This window comes from Arachis hypogaea, chromosome 14, assembly GCF_003086295.3.
Source record: "Arachis hypogaea cultivar Tifrunner chromosome 14, arahy.Tifrunner.gnm2.J5K5, whole genome shotgun sequence".
NCBI classification, from domain to species: Eukaryota; Viridiplantae; Streptophyta; class Magnoliopsida; order Fabales; family Fabaceae; genus Arachis; species Arachis hypogaea.
Genome location: NC_092049.1, coordinates 76,674,031 through 76,687,049, shown reverse-complemented (window position 1 = coordinate 76,687,049; position 13,019 = coordinate 76,674,031). Strand labels below are relative to the sequence as shown.

Below are 13,019 nucleotides of genomic sequence, written 5' to 3'. Positions count from 1 at the left end.
AAAGATAATGAATTAAGCTTAGAACGAATCCGAATGGTGAAGGAATTTCCTAATGTTTTCTTGGACGACATACCTGAGTTTCCCCCTCAGCGAGAGATAGAATTCAGCATTGATCTACTACCTGGAACCGGACCGATTTTCATAGCACCGTACCGGATGTCACCATTGCTTGCAGAGCTGAAGAAGCTGTGAGATAGGATTGTAGTGGCCTATGGAGGTACAAAAACAGAATTTGTGTGCCTAACTCTGGAGAATTGTGACAAAAGATTCTTACTGAAGCTCACCAAAGTAGATTTTCTATGCATCCTGGAGTGACAAAGATGTATCAAGATTTGAAACAAATGTTCTGGTGGCCGGGCTTAAAGAAAGAGTAGCTGATTATGTCTCAAAATGTTTAACCTGCCAGAAGGTGAAGGTGGAACATCAGAAGCCGTCAGGAACCCTGCAACCCTTAGAAATACCACAATGGAAATGGGAGCAGATCACTATGGATTTTATCACGAGATTGCCAAGAACCTCAACAGGACATAATGCCATTTGGGTAATTGTGGACAGGTTACCAAAATCGGCATGCTTCTTTCCGATTCGAGTTGACTATACTTTAGAAAGGCTGGAACGAATATATATATTCAAGAAATTGTACGACTACATGGGATACCTTCATAAATTGTCTCAGATCAAGTTTCGAGGTTTACTACTAGATTTTGGGAAGCTTTTCAGAAAGCGTTGGAAACAGAATTGCACATGAGTATAACATACCATCCTCAGATAGACAGACAATCAGAGCAGACAATCCAGATGTTAGAAGACATGTTACAATCATGTATGATAAACAACCAAAGCAGCTGGGATAAGTATTTACTATTGGTCGAATTCGTCTACAACAACAGTTTCCAATAAAGTATCGGGATGGCCCCATATGAAGCTCTCTATGGAAGAAGATGTCGGACACCATTGTGTTGGAATGACGATGGAGAAGCTAGTGTCTTAGGTCCAGACTTAGTGTAGGAAACTACTGAGAAGATAAAAGAGATTCGTCGGAAGATCCAAACAGCACAAAGCCGTCAAAAGAGCTATGCCGATAATAGACGTAGACCCTTAGAGTTTAGTGACGAAAACCATGTCTTTCTAAAAGTAACTTCGATTACTGGAATAGGAAGAGCCCTTAAGACTAAAAGGCTTAACTCACAATACATAGAACCTTTCCAAACACTTAAAAGAGTCGGTCTAGTAGCTTATCAAATAGCCCTTCCTCCTTATTTATCAAACCTTCAAGATGTTTTTCATATCTCGCAACTTAAGAAATATGTTCCCGATGAGTGTCATGTTTTACAGCCAGAAACAGTACAGTTATGAAAGGATTTGACATATCAAGCATCACCAGTTCAGATCATAGAAAGAAGTGATAAGCAGATAAGACGCAAGACTGTTCGCTTAGTCAAAGTAGCATGGGAACCAAGAGGAGAAGAAGAGCACACTTGGGAACTGGAAGATAAGATGAAAGCTGATTACCAGCATCTATTCCCAGGTAACTGAAATTTTGAGGGCAAAATTTTCTTTTAGGAGGGTAGAATGTAACAACCCTGATTTTCGAGTACGTGAGATCTTTTCTGAAAGTACGGATTTCTCCAGAAGATCAGTAAAGGGAACACCTCTGATATATCATCAAGCATCTCAATCCTCATTGTCATTATGTCATCCTTAAGCTAGAACCTCTTCTGAGGCAAGCTCAATAATGCAATCGCGAAGAACCTAGTTTTTGAACTGTATCAGTTGGGAGTTTTGATTTTGATTTTCGTAAATAGTCTCTGTTTGACGAACCGGACTCGATTCATGAGAGGAGAGAGATAATAGTATAATATTATCATTATATTAGTATTAGAAAATGCTTGAATGATATTATAAGGTTACCTGGTCTATTTTAGTTAAAAACAGAAAATCGGTTTAACCGGGTTCACAGTTTACTGGTGCAGCTTAGCACCAGCACTCTCTGATGACTTCAGCAATGCTAAGGCCTCATCATACATGTTCTATTCTCATAATAAATATGTTACTAGTGTCATTTATTCTAGTAGCTCAAAAAATAATTTTTAGAGATGTTTTTACGAGTGTTCCGATAGATCTAGTTTTAGTAGTTGTACACCAGAGATATTTAAATATTATTTTAATCCACCTCCAAGCCAACCAATCACAACTCACCTTACCCCCCAAGACCTCCAAGGCTGTCTCATTTCATCATTTTGGCCGAAAATAACAAGAGAGAAAAGAGAGAAACTTTCATGAACACTTAATCTTCAAAGCTTAATTTCTTCTGAACTAAAACTCAAATCAAAACTCTGATTTCACCAAAATGATCCTCTCTTCTTCCTCTACATAACCATGTGACTTATCAAGGCTGGAAATAAGGTGAGATGGATGTCTCCCTCCCTCTTCAATTCGGTTTTCAAGGAAACATGCTTAAACAAGTGTTTTCTTGATGTTCTTCCTTAGATCTCTTGCTTAGCTTGACTTGTGGCCAAAGATATTTGATTTCCTGAACGTTTAAGGTGAGGATAACCTTCCTAAGATACTGCTGAAGTTCGTTTAGTTGATGGTTTAGAGTTTTAAAGTTGTTCTTGATGTGTTTTAGGAGGAAAAATTGCTTTAAGAACACTTCAAAGAGTAACCGGATTTGGAGCAGCAAATCAAGGTAGGGTTTGATGAACTTAATCTTGATTGATTGTGTTTGAGTTGTGTGATTATGATATGGTTTGTCTGTGCTTGAAATTGATTGTTTGTATGAGTAATTCTTGTTGAAATTTTGGTGAAAATTTGATGAGATTTGATGAAATTCAAGCTATGAATGTGTGTTCTTGGGGCTGCTAGGAAACGAAACCCTAGAGATTAAATTGAGGTTGAATTTGTGTTAAAATCATGTAGAAAAGATGGGGTTTTAGTGGCTGGGAATTTATTTTGAATTCTGGTAAAAATGGGTTGCTGAAAAGACTGAAAAACGGGTAAAAACAGAGAAAGAATCTGAAGAATATATGAAGAACACGAAGAACACTTTGAGTGTGGTGAAGAACATTGAAGAACACCTTTTAGATCTTAGAAAGGGCAAGGAAGTAAATATTTTGGTGTTTGAGGGTTATTTTGTAATTTCTGAAAGTTAGGGTGGTTAAGTAGAAATATTAAAAGTTACAGGTGTTAAAAAGTGAATTTATAATGTAAAAGGTTAAAGGATGGTAATTTTTGAAAATATATTAATAAAATAATAAATAATAATAAAATATTAAATAATAATATTTAATTAAAAATAATATTTTAATAAAAATAATAAAATAATGCGAAGAAGGCAGTTTTTTGTAAAAGCTTTAGAAAGACAACTTTAAGTGCAGAATCTCATAATTACCTTCATAAAACACTTAGGGAGAGGTAAGAACATATTAGTGAGGCAAAGATAAAGAAAAGATAAAAAGTTAAAGAAAAGATAAAAACCAAAGAAAAAGTCTGTAAAATTTTAATGACAGAAAAACAGACAGAGATTAGTGAACAAACTAGGGCAACATAGTTAGTCCTTGAGTTGTGACTAGGGTTAGGTATTATATGAAAATTTAAATTGGTTCAGTATAGACTTAATGAACCTATACTTAGGACAGGCTAACTATTCATACCGAAATTTAAATACATATGTTAAGCAGAGTAATCAGATAAAAGTAAAGAGATACAGAGAAGAGAGTAATCAAAGCAGAGTAAAGAAACAAAGAGATGCTTGAAGGGTCATTTGTTGCTTGAAGCAACCCAAGAGATGCTTGTTTGTTTATTTGTTGCTTTAAGGCAACTCTAGAGTTATTTTTTTGTTCATCTGCTGCATTAAGGCAGTCAGATAGATGGTGGTGCGACCACTGAGAATGCTTTCCTACAGTACAGATCCACACTTTATTTCTGTAAGGCAGAGGGGTTATTTCCTGCTACAGAAGTACCGCGACCACCTGTTCCACTTCTGTAGTGGCAGAGGGGTTGTTTCCTGTATACAGAAGGTGTGTCGGCATACATCCCTGCAATGGCAAATGTGTTATTTCTTGCGTGCAGTGGACCCTGTGGTGGCAGAGGGGTTATTTCCTATACACAGGGGTATAGCCAACAGGAAAGCCATACCTGTTTCAGCTGCTTCGGGTTACGTCGGGAGCGGGTAGAAACTGACAAATGAGCTCATTACCTGCACTAGGGCTAGACATGCATCATACTTGGTTGTGCATTTTCTCTATTATGATTGTTGCATGAATGTATGCGTTCCTTGTTTTTATTCTATTCTCTGTGTTTGTGTTCGTGTTATTTTCTTGTATTCTTCTGTTTGTGTTCTGCTATCTGTTTTCTCTATCTTCTCTATTTATCTGTATTTTCTATTTACTGCTTCTCTGTATTCTGTTATTAGTCTGCTAAACAACATAGAATTAATGAACGTAACTAATAACCCCGACCCTACTAAGAACTCTCCAGTTCTTACCCCTTCTCTCTCCCTTTCCCCTTCAGATGGAAGTAAGAGTACCTTACCATAGTTCGCTGATGACCGTTCGCAAGAAGAGGATTCTTCTCTAGATAGTTGATGAGCGGATAATTTATACGCTTTTTGGCATTGTTTTTAGTATGTTTTTAGTAGAATCTAGTTACTTTTAGGGTTGTTTTCATCAGTTTTTATGTTAAATTCACATTTCTGGACTTTACTATGAGTTTGTGTGTTTTTCTGTGATTTCAGGTATTCTCTGGATGAAATTGAGGGACTTGAGCAAAAATCAGATTCAGAGGTTGAAGAAGGACTGCTGATGCTGTTGGATTCTGACCTCCCTGCACTCAAAATGGATTTTCTGGAGCTACAGAACTCAAAATGGCGCGCTTCTAATTGCGTTGGAAAGTAGACATCCGGGGCTTTGCAGAAATATATAATAGTCCATACTTTTCCCAAGTTTAGACGACGCAAACTAGCATTCAACGCCAGCTCTCTGCTCAATTCTGGTGTCCAGCGCCAGAAACAAGTTGCAAAGTGGAGTTCAACGCCCAAAATGGCACAAAAGCTGGCGTTCAACTTCAAGAATGACCTCTCCATGTGTAGACTTCAAGCTCAGCCCTAGCACACACCAAGTGGGCCCCGGAAGTGAATTTATGCATCAATTACTTACTTCTGTAAACCCTAGTAGCTAGTTTATTATAAATAGGACCTTTTACTATTGTATTAGACATCTTTGGATTATCTTTTGATCTATTGATCATGTTTGGGGGCTGGCCATTCGGCCATGCCTGGACCTTCATTACTCATGTATTTTCAACGGTAGAGTTTCTGCACTCCATAGATTAAGGTGTGGAACTCTGCTGTTCCTCAAAGATTAATGCAAAGTACTACTGTTTTCTATTCAATTCATCTTATTTTGCTTCTAAGATATTCATTCGCACTTCAACCTGAATGTGATGAACGTGACAATCATCATCATTCCCTATGAACGTGTGCCTGACAACCACTTCCGTTCTATATTAGATTGAATGAGTATCTCTTAGATCTCTTAATCAGAATCTTCGTGGTATAAGCTAGATTGATGGCGGCATTCATGAGAGTCCGGAAAGTCTAAACCTTGTCCGTGGTATTTCGAGTAGGACTTTGGGATTGAATGACTGTGACGAACTCCAAACTCGCGAGTGCTGGGCGTAGTGACAGACGCAAAAGGATAGTAAATTCTATTCCAGTATGATCGAGAACCTCCAAGATGATTAGCCATGCAGTGACAGCGCATCGGACCATTTTCACAGAGAGGAATAGGATGCAACCAACGACAAGGGTGATGCCTCCAGACGATTAGCCGTGCTGTGACAGAGCATTTGGACCATTTTCCCGAGAGGATTGAAAGTAGCCATTGGCACCGGTGACATCCTTACACACAGCCAGCCATAGAAAGGAGTAAGACTGATTGGATGAAGACAGCAGGAAAGCAGAGGTTCAGAGGAATGAATGCATCTCCATACGCTTATCTGAAATTCTCACCAATGATTTACATAAGTATTTCTATCCTTATTTTAGTATTAATTTCGAAAACTCCATAACTATTTTATATCCGCCTGATTGAGATTTACAAGGTGACCATAGCTTGCTTCATACCAACAATCTCCGTGGGATCGACCCTTACTCACGTAAGGTTTATTACTTGGACGACCCAGTGCACTTGCTGGTTAGTTATGCAAAGTTGTGAAGATATGTTTAGACCATGGTTCTGTGCATCCGTTTTTGGTGCCATCACCAGGGAATCAATTTCGAACAATAATTCACAACCTGAGTAACAATTTCGCATACCAAGTTTTTGGCACCGTTGCCGGGGATTGTTCGAGTTTGGACAACTGACGGTTCATCTTGTTGCTCATATTGGGTAACTTTCTTTTCGTTTTCTTTTCAAAAAGTTTTCAAAAATCTTTCAAAAAAATCTTTCAAAAAATTTCTCCTTTGTTTTCAAAAAAAAAAAAGAAAAAAAAAATAAAAATGTTTTCAAATATATATTTTTCTTCAAAATTTTTAAGAATGAATTCTAGTGTTTCATGAAGCATGTTGAAGCCTGGCTGGCTGTAAAGCCATGTCTAATTCTTCTGGATAGGGCATGTCAGGCGTGTCATGTCTGAGTTACATACTAAAGCTTGGCTGGCTATTAAGCCATGCCTGACCCTTTGATTGGAGCTTTAGACTAAAGAGCATAAAATTCCTGGAATTCATATTAAAAATTTTGGAATCCTTATTTTTGTTTTTCAAATAATTTTCGAAAAAATACAAAAAAAATTAGAAAATCATAAAAATCAAAAATATTTTTTGTGTTTCTTGTTTGAGTCTTGAGTCATGTTTTAAGTTTGGTGTCAATTGCATGTCCATCTTGCATTTTTGGAAAAAATTCATGCATTCATAGTGTTCTTCATGATCTTCAAGTTGTTCTTGGTAAGTCTTCTTGTTTGATCTTTGCATTTGCATGTTTTGTGTCTTTTCTTGTTTTTCATATGCATTCCTGAATTCTTTATGTCTAAGCATTAAAGAATTCTAAGTTTAGTGTCTTGCATGTTTTCTTTGCATTAAAAAATTTTTAAAAAATGTGTTCTTGATGTTCATCATGATCTTCATAGTGTTCTTGGTGTTCATCTTGACATTCATAGCATTCTTGCATGCATTCATTGTTTTGATCCATAACTTTCATGCATTGCATCATTTTTCTTGTTTTTCTCTCTCATCATAAAAATTCAAAAATAAAAAAAATATCTTTCCCTTTTTCTCTCTTAAAATTTCAAAAATTAGATTTGACTTTTTCAAAAATTTTTAAAATCTAGTTGTTTTTATGAGTCAAATCAAATTTTCAATTTAAAAAAATCTTATCTCTTGCAAAATCTTTTTCAAAAATCAAATCTTTTTTTCAATTTTTTTTAGTTATTTTCGAAAATTTCAAAAATATTTTTCAAAAATATTTTTCTTAATTTTACATCATACTTTTGAAAATAACATCATCAATTAATGTTTTGATTCAAAAATTTCAAGTTTGTTACTTACTTGTTAAGAAAGATTCAAACTTTAAGTTCTAGAATCATATCTTGTGATTTCTTGTGAATCAAGTCATTAATTGAGATTTTAAAAATCAAATCTTTTTCAAAAACTAATTTCTATCATATCTTTTCAAAAATATCTTCTTATCTTACCTTTTTCAAAAAAGTGATTGCAAAATATCTTTTCTAACTTCCTAACTTCTTATCTTTTCAAATTTATTTCAACTAACTAACTAACTTTTTGTTTGTTTCTTATCTTTTTCAAAACTACCTAACTAACTCTCTCTCTCTCTAATTTTCGAAAATATCTTCCCTCTTTTACAAAAATTCTTTTTAATTAACTAATTATTTTAATTTTTGATTTTTTATTTTCGAAAATTACTAACCTTTTTCAAAAACTATTTTCGAAAATCACTAACTCTTTTTCAAAAATTATTTTCGAAATTCTCCCTCTCTCATCTCATTCTAATTATTTATTCATCTACTAACATCTCTTCCTCACATCACTCACCAAATTCGAACCCACTCTTCCATCTGTGTTCGAATTTTTTCTTCTTCTTTTCTTCTACTCACACAGGGACCTCTATACTATGGTATAAAGGATCCCTATTATTATTATTATTATTATTTTTTCTGTGCCCTCTTCTTTGTCATATGAGCAGGAGCAAGGACAAGAATATTCTTGTTGAAGCAAATCCAGAACCTGAAAGGACTCTGAAGAGGAAACTAAGAGAAGCTAAATTAGAACAATCTAGAGATAACCTTTCAGAAATTTTTGAACAGGAAGAGGAGATGGCAGCCGAAAATAATAATAATGCAAGGAGGATGCTTGGTGACTTTACTGCACCAAATTCCAATTTACATGGAAGAAGCATCTCCATTCCTGCCATTGGAGCAAACAACTTTGAGCTAAAACCTCAATTAGTTTCTCTGATGCAGCAGAACTGCAAGTTTCATGGACTTCCATCTGAAGATCCTTTTCAGTTCTTAACTGAATTCTTGCAGATATGTGATACTATTAAGACTAATGGAGTAGATCCTGAAGTCTACAGGCTCATGCTTTTCCCTTTTGCTGTAAGAGACAGAGCTAGAGTGTGGTTGGACTCTTAACCCAAAGACAGCCTGAACTCTTGGGATAAGCTGGTCACGGCTTTCTTAGCCAAGTTCTTTCCTCCTCAAAAGCTGAGCAAGCTTAGAGTGGATGTTCAAACCTTCAGACAGAAAGAAGGTGAATCCCTCTATGAAGCTTGGGAAAGATACAAGAAGCTGACCAAAAAGTGTCCCTCTGACATGCTTTCAGAATGGACCATCCTGGATATATTCTATGATGGTTTATCTGAGCTATCAAAGATGTCATTGGATACTTCTACAGGTGGATCTATTCACCTAAAGAAAATGCCTGCAGAAGCTCAAGAACTCATTGACATGGTTGCTAATAACCATGTACACTTCTGAGAGGAATCCTGTGAATAATGGGACGCCTATGAAGAAGGGAGTTATTGAAATTGATACTCTGAATGCCATATTGGCTCAGAACAAAATATTGACTCAGCAAGTCAATATGATTTCTTAGAGTCTGAATGGAATGCAAGCTACATCCAATAGTACTCAAGAGGCATCTTCTGAAGAAGAAGCTTATGATCCTGAGAACCCTGCAATAGCAGAGGTGAATTACTTAGGTGAACCTTATGGAAACACCTATAATCCATCATGGAGAAATCATCCAAATCTCTCATGGAAGAATCAACAAAAGCCTCAACAAGGCTTTAATAATGGTGGAAGATACAGGTTCAACAGTAGTAAACCTTTTCCATCATCCACTCAGCAACAGACAGAGAACTCTGGACAAAATACCTCTAATTTAGCAAACTTAGTCTCTGATCTGTCCAAGGCCACTGTAAGTTTCATGAATGAAACAAGGTCTTCCATTAGAAATTTGGAAGCACAAGTGGGCCAGTTGAGTAAAAGGATCACTGAAATCCCTCCTAGTACTCTCCCAAGCAATACAGAAGAAAATCCAAAAGGAGAGTGCAAGGCCATTGACATAACCACCATGGCCGAACTTGTAAGGGAAGGAGAGGACGTGAATCCCAAGGAGGAAGACCTCCTGGGATGTCCAGTGATCAATAAGGAGTTTCCCTCTGAGGACCAAAAGAATCCGAGGCTCAACTAGAGACCATAGAGATTTCATTAGACCTCCTTATGCCATTCATGAGCTCTGATGAGTATTCCTCTTCTGGAGAGAATGAGGATGTTACTGAAGAGCAAGCTGCCAAGTTCCTTGGTGCAATCATGAAGCTAAATGCCAAATTATTTGGTATTGAAACTTGGAAAGATGAATCTCCCTTGTTCACCAATGAACTAAGTGATCTGGATCAACTGACATTGCCTCAGAAGAGACAGGATCCTGGAAAGTTCATAATACCTTGTACCATAGGCACCATGATCTTTAAGGCTCTGTGTGACCTTGGTTCAGGAATAAACCTCATGCCCCTCTCTGTAATAGAGAAACTGGGAATCTATGGGGTGCAAGCTACTAAAATCTCATTAGAGATGGCAGACAATTCAAGAAAACAGGCTTATGGACAAGTAGAGGACGTGTTAGTAAAGGTTGAAGGCCTTTACATCCCTGCTGATTTCATAGTCCTGGATACTGGAAAGGAAGAGGATGAATCCATCATCCTAGGAAGACCTTTCCTAGCCACAGCAAGAGCTGTGATTGATGTGGATAGAGGAGAATTGATCCTTCAATTAAATAAGGACAACCTTGTGTTTACAACTCAAGGATCTCTCTCTGCATCCATGGAGAGGAAGCAGAAAAAGCTTCTCTCAAAGCAGAGTCAACCAAAGCCCCCACAGTCAAACTCTAAGTTTGGTGTTGGGAGGCCACAACCAAACTCTAAGTTTGGTGTCAAACCCCCATATCCAAACTCTAAGTTTGGTGTTGGGAGGTCTCAACAAAGCTCTGCACATCTGTGAGGCTCCATGAGAGCCCACTATCAAGCTATTGACATTAAAGAAGCGCTTGTTGGAAGGCTACCCAATGTTTATTTATCTAATTTTATTGTTGTTTTTCATGTTTTCATAGGTTCATGATCATGTGGAGTCACAAAATAAACAAAAAATTTAGAAACAGAATCAAAAACAGCGGAAGAAAAATCACACCCTGGAGGAAGCACCTGTCTGGCGTTCAACGCCAGAACAGAGCATGGTTCTGGCACTGAACGCCCAAAATGGGCAGTATCTGGGCGCTGAACGCCCAAAATGGGCAGCATCTGGGCGCTGAACGCCAGAATTGCACCCTGGAGAAGAGCTGGCGTTGAACGCCCAGAACAAGCATGGTTCTGGCGTTCAACGCCAGAAAAGGGCAACAAATGGGCGTTGAACGCCTAAAATGGGCACCAACCTGGCGCTGAACGCCCAGAGTTGTGTGCAAGGGCTTTTTACATGCCTAATTTGGTGCAAGGTTGTAAATACTTGAACACCTCAGGATTTGTGGACCCCACAGGATCATCTCAGGATCTGTGGACCCCACAGGATCCCCACCTACCTCCACTCACTCTCTTCTCTCTTCTCAATCATCCTCTATTCCCAATAAACACTCTTCCCCATAACCCTTCACCACTCACATCCACCCACTCTTCCCCATAAACCTACCCAATAAACTCCACCTACCTTCAAAATTCAAATCAATTTCCCACCCAAACCTACCCATATGGCCGAAACTTAAACCCCCCTCCCTTCCCTATATATAGCCCTCCATTCTTCCTCTTTTTCACACAACACAACCCTCTCTTCTCTTCTTGGCCGAAACACACCTTCCCCCTCTTCCTCATATTTTCTTCTTCTTCTTCATCTAATTCTTTATTTTCTTGCTCGAGAGCGAGCAATATTCTAAGTTTGGTGTGGTAAAAGCATAAGCTTTTTGTTTTTCCATTACCATTGATTGCACCTAAGACCGGAGAATCCTCTAGAAAAGGGAAAGGGAAGACAAAAACTTCCACCTCCGAGTCATGGGAGATGGAAAGATTCATCTCCAAAGCTCATCAAGACCACTTCTATGATGTTGTGGCCAAGAAGAAGGTGATCCCCGAGGTCCCTTTCAAACTCAAAAGAAATGAGTATCCGGAGATCCGACATGAAATTCAAAGAAGAGGTTGGGAAGTTCTAACAAATCCCATCCAACAAGTCGGCATCCTAATGGTTCAAGAGTTCTATGCCAATGCATGGATCACCAAGAACCATGATTAAAGTAAGAACCCAGATCCAAAGAACTATGTTACAATGGTTCGGGGAAAATACTTGGATTTTAGTCCGGAAAATGTGAGGTTGGCGTTTAACTTGCCTATGATGCAAGGAGATGAACGCCCCTACACTAGAAGGGTCAACTTTAATCAAAGGTTGGACCAAGTCCTCATGGACATATGTGTGGAAGGAGCTCAATGGAAGATTGACTCCAAAGGCAAGCCGGTTCAACTAAGAAGATTGGACCTCAAGCCTGTGGCTAGAGGATGGTTGGAGTTCATCCAACGCTCCATCATCCCCACTAGCAACCGATCTGAAGTTACTGTGGATCGGGCCATCATGATCCATAGCATCATGATTGGAGAAGAAGTAGAGGTTCATGAAGTCATCTCCCTTGAACTCTACAAAATAGCCGAAAAGCCCTCTCCTGGGGCAAGGCTAGCTTTTCCTCATCTTATCTGCCATCTATGTTACTCAGCTGGAGCTTCCATAGAAGGAGACATTCACATTGAGGAAGAGAAGCCCATCACTAAGAAAAAGATGGAGCAAGCAAGAGAGCCCATTTATGGAGCTCAAGAGGCGCAGGAAGCTCATCACCATGAAATCCCGGAGATGCCTCATATGCATTTTCCTCCACAAAAATATTGGGAGCAAATCAACACCTCCCTAGGAGAATTAAGTTCTAACATGGGACAACTAAGGGTGGAACATCAAGAGCACTCCATCATCCTTCATGAAATAAGAGAAGATCAAAAAGCAATGAGGGAGGAGCAACAAAGACAAGGAAGAGACATAGAAGAGCTCAAGGACATCATTGGTTCCTCAAGAAGGAAATGCCACCATCACTAAGGTGGACTCATTCCTTGTTCTTAATTTCTCTGTTTTACGCTTTCTCTATGTTAAGTGCTTATCTATGTTTGTGTCTTCATTACATGATCATTAGTAGTTAGTAACTTTGTCTTAAAGTTATGAATGTCCTATGAATCCATCACCTCTCTTAAATGAAAAATGTTTTAATTCAAAAGAACAAGAAGTACATGAGTTTTGAATTTATCCTTGAACTTAGTTTAATTATATTGATGTGGTGACAATGCTTCTTGTTTTCTGAATGTATGCTTGAACAGTGCATATGTCTTTTGAAGTTGTTGTTTAAGAATGTTAAATATGTTGGCTCTTAAAAGAATGATGACTAGGAGACATGTTATTTGATAATCTTAAAAATCATAAAAATGATTCTT

General features: G+C 37.9%; 1 non-coding gene across 1 annotated transcript; it reads right to left on the bottom strand.

Annotated features, from left to right (window-relative positions):
- Nucleotides 1-8,724: 8,724 nt before the first annotated feature.
- Nucleotides 8,725-8,832, bottom strand: LOC112746165 (small nucleolar RNA R71). The gene has a single exon (XR_003174061.1). It is a non-coding gene; the product is annotated as a small nucleolar RNA R71 (small nucleolar RNA).
- Between the last annotated feature and the right edge of the window lie 4,187 nt (nucleotides 8,833-13,019).